We start from the raw sequence: 10,201 nt of genomic DNA on the forward strand, positions 1-10,201 counted from the left end.
ATATATTTCTGATCATAAGACTCAAACTTCAAAAACAGTGATGCTTAATTTTTTATTTTAAAGTAAAAAAAAAAAAGTACATAAATCAAGTAAACGAATATTCTCATGGGACACTCTGGCTAATAATTATAAATGTGTTTTAGAGTGAACTCTGTTTAAAAAAAAAATAGCATGTTAAACTTCCTGGAAATTCATTTCAAGAGAATGTTGACAATGAATTAAAAATCCACTGTCAAAAACTGGAGTACTTTTGATGCAACCCTGATACAGCTGAAATTCAAGTGGAGGACAGCTGGGATATTTTAGATATGCCCTTAGGTACACGTATGACTGCTATGTACTAATCAATGAATCCTTGAGCTGCTATTGTTAATGCACCTGGTTTCTTTAGTTGTGTACAAAAGTACCATCAAAGATGGTAACAATATATTCGGGTGTTTGAAACAACTGGAAAGTTTTGTTTCAGGAGTGACTGAAAGTGCCGAGGTCAATCCTAAAGCAATGACTAACACTGCTCACACACACCTGCATTTTGTGCTAATTCAGAATTCAAACCCAGCCATTTTTTAATGCATTTAGCTCTTCCAGAGGGAAGCATGCCTTTCCAGTGCATCAAAATGCTTTTTGCCCACCACACAAATCTCATCAGTATGCTGTAACTTGAACTGCCAGGCTCTTGCACCTAAAAAAATAGCTTGTGATGGAGGCTGAATTCTGCTAGGCTCATGTATGGAAAAGTACTGGTTTACTTTTTAATTTCTGAACTGCAAGCTGCAGCCACTCACCCGCTCTGTGCAGTGTTGTGGGGATGGAGGGGGACGTTGGCGTTTCTATATTTCACCATGTGCACAACCAGCACAAGAAAAAAAAAGAAAACAAAATGCATCTTGCTCGGAGGGGAAAAAAAGAAAAAAGAGGAAAAAAAAAAAGGAAAAGAAAAAACCAGCAGTTAAAACACTTGACAAGAAAAGGCCAAAGTGCGCTCAGTGGCTGGCAGTCATTTTATGGCTATAGTCCTACAGCAGATTTACTTAGATGACGTCAGTGGCTCCAATCCAGCTTTTCTTTGGTAGCATTTACCACTTGCCTCTTGAAGCCTCCACTATGCTACAGAGCAGTAGACCATAATCAAAATTCCCTTTGTGAAATAGAGTTTACCTCAGGGCACAGAGGCATTGCTAGCTGAATTGCAGGCTCTTCACCCTGTACTGCATGCCCAGAAATAAATAACCTACATTACTGTACTCTCCTTAATACAGAAGAACCATTAAAAGCAGCCTGCTACCTTAAAAAGGGTTCTTTAATTTGTTTCCAAAATCTCAGAGGCCAGAATATTAGTTAATTTTCCAAGCAACCAAGAGCTATAATAATTATACTACCCTTTGGACTTCTTTCCATTGTTTTTAGAGATTTTGGATGATAAAGTTATTTATGGGTCATTGTTTCACTGGCAAAAATTATTACTAACACTAGAGGCTAAAGTGAATCTGTATAGGAAGCCACACATTTAAAACTGTCTTTCAAATGTGCCCCTTCAGCAGCTTATCTACAACTAGTCAGTAAGCATAGAGTAAATATGCCAAGAAACACAGCAAGAAATTGCTATGCATAAGTAATAGTCAATTTAAAGAGCAAAATGCACATTATTCGGAGCTATGGATTTCCTATGGCAAAGCAATGACTGGAACCAATGAAACACCAGTAAAGCCAAGTCAAGCAGATACCAAATAAACTAAAACTTCACAGGTTCTGAAGTTCAATCAGCTCCCCCCAACCATTTGAAAGATGCATCTTATTGTACCAAATAAACAGATTTGTCATGTTTAAATGGACCCATCAATCTGAAGACAACCATACTCATTATGGGTGATAACTAGATACATTAGTGGACTGAAAATTGCCTCTCACAGTTAAGCACTTAGAAATTACTTATAAGAAAGATGCACACATGCCTCAGAGAACTGGAAGTCTGAACACCTGTCCTTTCCCAGCTCCTTTGCTTACCTTCCCCCTAATCACAACAGACTGGGAGATTACAGGTCTAATCTGCAATGAGCCAGAAGCCAAAAAGCATTATTATCATCAAACTGCATGAGTCACACCACGGACCTGAACTCTAAATCTGAATTTAAAACAGATTTAAAATTTGAGGTGACCCCCAAACCAGGTGTAAGTGGACAGATGCTCACATTTCATGTCCCTGCAGAGAAACGGGAAGCCTGTTAGGAGCCTCAGATGCCAAGGCAAGGGCAGGAAGCATTTCTTGTTTTCTGCAGGTATCAATGTAAAATCAGGCAGAGCAGCAAGGTGGGAACATCACCTCTCACTTCACTGCCCACCTGGCTGGCCCCTGAGTGCTCCATCAACTCCTGCCTTTTTCCAGGCAGTTCATCTGGGTGGACTTCAGTGGGATGTTAAAGAATGGCCACTGTTCAGACTGTCATATTTCTCTGTTCCAAACAGACAGGAGAAAAATTTACTTCTCTTTGACCTCCTTTCATTACTAAAAAAGTGGTGTCAGCAAATAGATTTAGAAGATGACTGTAAATTTCTTTGAGAGAGAATCTGGTCCTTCTATTGGCCATTAAGGATCCTGGACATGAAAGACATGACAAGAACAACTGTTCCTTTCTTTCCAATAGCCAGGGCAAGGACACAGCAGGCAACAGCAATGGGTAAAGGGACCCAACAGTGACACCACATCCGTGAGCAGCAGCACAAGAGACAGGATAAGGAGGACCTGGCAAGATGGATTGCAAAAGGAGGAAAACAAAAAGTCACCACGGTCCAGAGGAAGCAGAGCCAAATTAAGTGCTGCCCAATAGCAACTCTGTGCATACCCAAGGAAAGAGGAGGGTCCAGGCAACCAGGGACAGCTGTGGTGCCCTGTAAGGAACAGCAAGACAGAGCCTGTAGGGCAGAAGACACAGTGGAATGTGCTGCAAGGTCAGAGAGCAACGCGGGCAGACCCAACCCTCAGGACACCACTGAGGCATCGAATGGAAGACTGTATTTATGGCTTGAGACTTTTCCTGCTACAAAATAATTACAGCCAAAGAAAGGCAGGAGTAAGGGGAAGATGAAGGAACTTCCATTGAATCTTCAAGTCTTCTATAAGGCTTTCAGTTGATTGTGGAAAAAGCAGAAAAAAAAATCTTGAAAGATCAGCTGACAGCAGGTATAGGGACACAACTGTTTTTAAAGGTTAATTTTTTGAAAGAATAAAGGTAAAACCAAGGATGTGGAAAATGAAAGTGTTTACAGGGTTTTGCCTTTTATTTTAAACTGTAAACAAACCAGCTTAAGGATGAAAAGGTATGTATGCATGGTGGTGATAGATTGTGAATAAAATTTCCTCCCTCTCATTAATTAAAGTCCTCAATCACCATATTTTTTTAATTGAGATACACATAATAGAGGCTTTAATCCACTAAACCTCTATGAATTCACCTTTTCTTCCAAAGTCTGTTCTGACATTTTCTCCCCTCAAAACCAAAATGTCATTCCTGAATTATAATCTCCCAACAGAAAGACAACCATGTAAAAAAAACACGCGAGCTAATTCCAAAAATAAGCACCACTGTTTCACAGCACCATGAGGTGACTGATTGGTGAGAGATTCCACCAAGGGAATAATTGTGATGTCTATAATGTTGAGGAATAATTTGGCACCAAAAATACCCAAGGCCATACCGGTTGGCGATTCAAACATGAAGCATATCAAAACGCTACTGATAAGCTAAATTAACAGATAGCTTATCTGAAGCATATACTAGCCATATGGTGCCACAACTTCTGTTGCCTGTTGCTGGCATAACAATAGGCTACTGCAGTCTTAGACTGGAAGCACTATTTGACAAACTGTCAACAGCATTTTTATTTTTTTGCAGAGCTCTAGGGCAATGGCACACTCGCCTATTTGCATTTTTTTTTTTAAACAGGTGAACAAAGAGTAAACCAGATGTCAACTTTAGAAATCGAGCTGTCTGGATCAGGAGATTTAACAGAGGCAGGCATACTGCTACAGCTCAAATCTAGACAATGAGCTTTTCTAAAAACACTCTGGCCTAGGGGAGTGGCTATTTAAAACACTTGGCTTCTTTTATTTCAGCACTATGGAAGTGAATTCTGCTCTTAAGTGCCAGCTCAAATGAAGTCATTTTGTTTCACTGGGGCTTTCTCTGCATTTCAGAAATGTAGCATGTACTGTAGTAACGGAAAAGACAAAAAATTGTGGGGGGTGTGATGTGGAAACTGGCAATTTGATCACACACAGAAAAAAAAAAATCTGTGAAAGGATAATTCAAGTGCAAGTTAAATGAAATTTCTTTTCCCCTCAAAAAGAAAAAAAAAATCCAACAACCAAAACAACGAAAAAAATAAAACCAAACCACTTCTGAGAGCTTTAGAAAGACCTGATATTTACAACCCCCTGAAGCTCCACAAAGACAAGGTGTGAATACTGACCAGTAAGGACCATTTAGAATGGGACTTGAATATGTTACAGAAACATGATTGGTTAATTCCAAAAGAACCAAGAAAGTTGTCTTCCTGCTTTATTTGAGAAAATGAAATCTTTTTTACTTAGTATTTGAGCAAAAAAATCTTTTCATAACAACGCAGTAATCCACTCAATCATTTAAAAAATTGACAAAATAAAAAACTACTGTCAATCAATATGTAGTAGATGTGTCTATGGTATTCAATTATGAAAATGTGCTTTTGGCTGTGTTCTATAGGAGTGTGAAAGACATAATAAGAAAAACAGACAAGTTTCTGTTCTAATAATCTGTTCTCCTTTGATAGGCAGCTATGGGAACATATTTATTTTCTGACTTATACCCAGCTAAATATGTAGCATTTTTAGATTATCTTTTCAAATTGTTCTTGAACATTCTCAGTTAAAAAAGAAAAAAAAAAACCTCCTTTCATGTTAAGTTGAGATTGCACTTGAACTCTTTCCAAAAGCCAGAGCTGTACTGAATTATGATAATTAGAAAGCTGTGCGCATAAAAGGCAGCACAGTTGATGCATTTAAAAAAGTTCATGCCAGAGAATATAAGTTCAATATGTTCTCACATAATTAACATTTCCCATCATTAGCAGCAGTTTTCAGTTCATGTATCTGTAAAAACAACAGCACTCGTCATTGTTTTAGATTCCCAGTCAATAGCATTTTAATAGTTTTACACATAATCCTAGACTTTCCTTCCCTTCCCCCTCCCAGCACGCTGAGATTTCACATTCTACCTCCTGACCTGCTAGCAAATAAACTTGTATTCTGTGCTCACATGCTCCTGCTGCTGCCCAGACTGACTCCGACCTGAAAGTTTAGTGAAAAGCTACTAGGAGCTGGAAACCCAAGAAGGCCATTTGCAAAGGTACAACAGGATGCTGAGGGAATAATCACGTTGTTCCGGTAAACAATGAGTAGAAGACAATGAACAAAAAGTTGTAGGTGATACCTCGGGCTGGATGGGAGCCAAACTCAAACGGGGCTGGCTCTGACAAACCAGGCACAGGCTGGAGGGATGAGGAAAAGAGGTCACAGCCCTGCGCCAAACGGGCAAGTGTCTGTAAACCCTTTAGGCACTCCGCGGATTTTCATCACGTTCTCCACGTATGTACAAAAATTCATCTAACAAATAAGGGCATGTAGCACATGATGCGTTACTCTTTGAGACATTCACAAACTTCCTGTGTAGAGTGTCTCAAATGAGTTGTTACGAGACAGATTTTGACTTCAATCCCTCTATTTTAAAATTAATATAATTCTGGTGGAACATTAATAAGCTGATACAGTATAAAAGTTGCTGAATCTGCATCAACACAGTGAGAAATTTTGGCTTTACCAATAACAAGATAAAACAGTGACTGCAGCGGGATCAGGATTTCATACAAAACCAGGAGAAGTTTGGTGTATTAAATCAGAAAACTTGTAGCTGAATTTTATGTGACAGATTTGAGGATCAGATTTGAAGATGCTGCCTCAAAGGATTGAAGTCTGCAACTTTTCACTCTCTTCTGTTTTGGAAATGAGTAATTGTTAAAACCAAGCACAAAACTATTCCAGGAAATATTATTCCATCCTTGTTCCACTTGCAAAAGTCAAAAGGAGTTTTGTGCAAGAACAGAGAGCAAGATATGGTCATAAAGTGGGAATTTATTACAGAGATTTTTCTTCTAAAAATGTGTCTTCATCATGGCTTAGAGTCTGTTGGCTTTACAATAAATAATGCCATTAATCTGTTCATATATCACAGGATGCAATTTAAATTATACAGTACTTGCATAAACTATCACAAACCCTCTAGTAGCCCTTGCTTTCAGGGAGACAATTTACCTCTTCAAAATTCTAAAATTTTGTTGAGACCCACTTAAATTATTTTTAATAGTAAAAGACTGTAGTTTAGGAATACAAAACATTCCTACTTGTGGCAAGCGCTAATGGCAAAGTGCAACATGGTGGCAAAACCATAATTAAGTCTCAAATCCCAGAAATAAGTACTATTTCTCCCATGAAAAACTAGGTCCCTTTGATCAACTGGGGACTTCAAAATCATTTCTAAAGGGCCAATTTGCACCCTCATTACAGCCAACGTAATATGCCATCTTGCAACAGGCCATATGAAGCTGATGGAATTAACCTGAATTCAGACCAGATTTCTAAAAAGTCAGCCCTCACTTCATATTTACACATGCTATGAATAAGAGCACAAATGGAATGAGTGATCAACTGTTAATAGAAATTTGCCTTCAAGTTTTAGAGAGATTACAAGCAAATCAGAACATAAGCCCTGTGCAAAAACGCGAAAAAGTACTTGTGTCAAATTAACAATCGTTTTAATCAAAGATGCCCTTCTTTAGACATCAGATATCATTCTAACCATGTACATAAAGCCTATGCTGTAAATATCTTAGTATTTGATCCAGCAAATGTTTATTCCTATGAGTCATCCCGGTCAGTTTAACCTGAGTAAGGATTGGATCCAGCAAACATTTTCTCCTTAAATAAAGGAATCGCTATAGAAATACAGATTTTAAACCATCTCTGGAAAGATATAGCATTAATATTAGAGTCACAAAGAAATACCAGATAGAAAGAGGGATGTATGCGTGTGTATACACAGTTAGAAGACATGAGTTCATAACATGTTTGAAGGTAACCTTCTCCCAAATACACACATTCAGAACTGTACACAAAATCTTCATGTTTTGGAAACAGTCTTAGGCACCTTCTAATAAAATCAGATTACTTCTAGTGAAATCCTTCCAACAGTGTGACTATCCTACTTTATAGATTGAAAACTGACAGCTATGTCATAATACACAACTACATATTTTTACCTTTCACTTTTTTTTGAAGTGAAAGACACCAAAATTTCTCTATGGCTCCAGAAGTTTTTATTACAGTATTGCCTGTACTATATCTTAAAAGTTTGCTCACAATATTATCTACAACAGAAAGTGGAAGAAATCCTTTTTTTTTTCCTCTGCATGTGACTCAGCTGAGCTTAACTTTTTCAGGCATGGAGAAACAAAGCCTAAAAACCACTTTAACGATATCCAAAACCACTACACCGTCCAGCAGCAACAACAACAAAAAACTAGCTACAAATTACACCAAACATGCTACACACATGCTCACACATCTCCACACATCACAATACGCTATCATTTCTCAGCTGGAAACTCACGGCGGGTCTAGTTCATAATTAAGTTTCTGTTGTTCTTTTCTAGCTGTTTAATTAAAACTCCTTTAAGCACAGTCTGTCTTTACCAAGACTCCTGTCAAATCAAAATTTTTCCTCTGCTTCACTGCTCGTGTACACCCCACTCAGCACCGACTAAGAAACTGTACAGAATATAAACCCACAATTTGAATCTCAAGAGCTGTTGTTACACTTTCCTGGGTTAAAAGGCTAATAATATTTACTTCATCAAAGCAGCATACGCAAAATTGATGCTCGAAATACACCTAAAGTGTTTAGCAATAAAGTACTTTCCAAAGGTATTTCTAGGTTACTAACAATAAAAATTGGAATAAATCCTTTGCATCCAAAATTTCTGCTTGGTCAGCTGATAAAAACCTGGAGCAAATGAAATGCAGAATTAGCCCTACTGGCATAGAAAAATGCCTTATGACCTCATTAAAAACCAGTGCGGTGTTGAAAAGATATGTTTTACCATGAAGGTGAAAAATAAATGCACCTCAAAAAAGTTTACCCTTAACAAAAATAATTTCAAAAAGTTGATTTTGAAAACTTGCAAGTTCAGAACATGACTCAAATATAAAATCTTCAATTCTGTGTTTTAGGAACATCCACAGTTTTAATTCCTGTATTTCTATTCCCAAATAAAGGATGCACATGTGTGCGTGTGTATAAAAATATATAAACACACATATACAAACAAACATGCAAGCTTCTCCCCCAGCCCCAGAAGTAATTTAATATACAGGTCTGTGTCATTTTTAATAGCACCATTTTACCATCAGTACAATCTAATATCCTGTAATGGTATTCCCCAACTATTTATAGAGATAGAATACATCATACATTACAGACACACATTCCCAATCTAGGGTTGTAAGAAGAATCCTACATAATTTTAAATTAAGTCCTAATGTAATTATAATCATTTTTGTTTTCATATTCAATTGCAGGTAGCACTTAGTTATTTACATGAATTTTCCTAAGAGGCATTCCCACAGAGATTTCCATATTAGATGTACTGCATAATAACTGAACATGCAGCTAGAGAAAAGAGTATGTTATCCATACAGCTCCAAAGTTTGCCATTATTCAGGTTAGACAGCTCTATAAAACCGCTAACTGCCCATATTGTGCTTCTAAACTTTATCAGCACGAAGGGAAAGCAAATATGCTTCACTTAATACAGGAATACAACTGCATAGGTACTTTTTTTCCCTGAGGCTCTGCCATTTCAGCTTACGTTTCTTATGTATCCTATTTTACATCAGAAAAAGCCAGGGTAATCTGATGTTTCTTGGCCTTTCTTTCCTAGATGGTGTTCAACAAGGAACAGTTAAAAAATACTGGGAGCCATTTACATTCAGAAAGCACAGGGCAGAACTGCTCCCTAACTTTCCAGCACTTCTGGAGGTCACTTTTCATTTCTTCATATCAAAGGCAGGCACTTGTTTCTAATAAGTTAACAACTCTCCTGAGAAACGTGGGTGGCTGGTATTTCATTGTTTCATAAATATTTTTATACTGGTAACACCATTCAACTTAAAACAGATTTCAAGAGGAGAAAAATCACGACCAGGATTATGTGCAGCAGAGGCAGCAGCGCAAACTTTTTTTTACTTGGTGAATATAAGAGATATTTCCCCCCCCTCCTCTTGCTTTATATCTCCTAGCTGGTTTTGTTTGGTCGTGTGAAGGGGGGGCCGCTTTGTTTTAATTTGGGTACAAAAGCCGCACTGTATAACTTTTCCCTCCCCCTTGGAAGTGTACTTCCTTTGAAAGCGCTCCTCTGCGAACAAAGGCTGCCACCGGCCCTCCGCACTAGCGCCGGGGACAGCTGTGCGATAGAGCTCTTCAAAACCTCGCCGAGAAATGAAAAAAAAAAACCTCTGCGGTTCCTACCGAAAGGAAGTTTTCCAGGGACAAGCTCCTCGGTGTTGCTGCAACTGCGACTTTGTCTTTTTTGGATACAATGTTTCTGCTGACTCCCGAAAATTTTCCACTTGAATGTGCAATTAACCAGCAGCGGCGGCGGCAGCAGCAGCAGCAGCTCTGGAGAAGGAGAAGAAGCAGCGAAAAGGGACATTCCTTCTTTCATCTTTTAAGAGGAAAATAAAAAGAGGGAAAGGGAGGCGAAACTCGGCGGCCAGCGGAGCTCCGCGCCAAGGCCCGGGGATGGCTCCGGAGGGCTGCGAGCCTCTGTGCGCCCAGCGCGGGGCTGCTGCCGGCTCGCGGGGAAAAAATGTGAAAAATGCCAAGGATCGGTGCGTGCGTGTGCGAGAGGGAGAGTCTCTGTGTGTGTGTGTCTGTGTGTGTGTGTGCGCGGTGTGTGCGCGCCCGGCTGCCGAGCGGTGACTCAGGCAACTAAGTGCGAGCGGCGGCGCGGGGGAGCGGAGCGGGGCGGGCGGGCGGGCGGCAGCCGCCTGTTGCAGCTCCGGCCGCGGCCCCGCAGCGGCAGGAACTCCGCGGGAAACAACTTCTCCCCCCCC

At 39.4% G+C, this 10,201-nt stretch overlaps 1 protein-coding gene across 4 annotated transcripts in view; it reads right to left on the minus strand.

Annotated features, from left to right (window-relative positions):
* The window catches only part of TEAD1 (TEA domain transcription factor 1), a 157,774-nt gene extending 148,048 nt beyond the window's left edge, over positions 1-9,726 (minus strand). For all 4 annotated transcript variants that reach the window (XM_027699687.1, XM_027699670.1, XM_027699677.1 and 1 more), the window contains exon 1: positions 9,615-9,726. The gene's annotated coding sequence lies outside the window, so the exon portion shown is untranslated. The remainder of the gene's footprint in view (positions 1-9,614) is intronic.
* Between the last annotated feature and the right edge of the window lie 475 nt (positions 9,727-10,201).

The sequence above is a fragment of the Neopelma chrysocephalum genome, unplaced genomic scaffold (assembly GCF_003984885.1).
Source record: "Neopelma chrysocephalum unplaced genomic scaffold, ASM398488v2 Primary Assembly neopelma1_24, whole genome shotgun sequence".
NCBI lineage: Eukaryota > Metazoa > Chordata > Aves > Passeriformes > Pipridae > Neopelma > Neopelma chrysocephalum.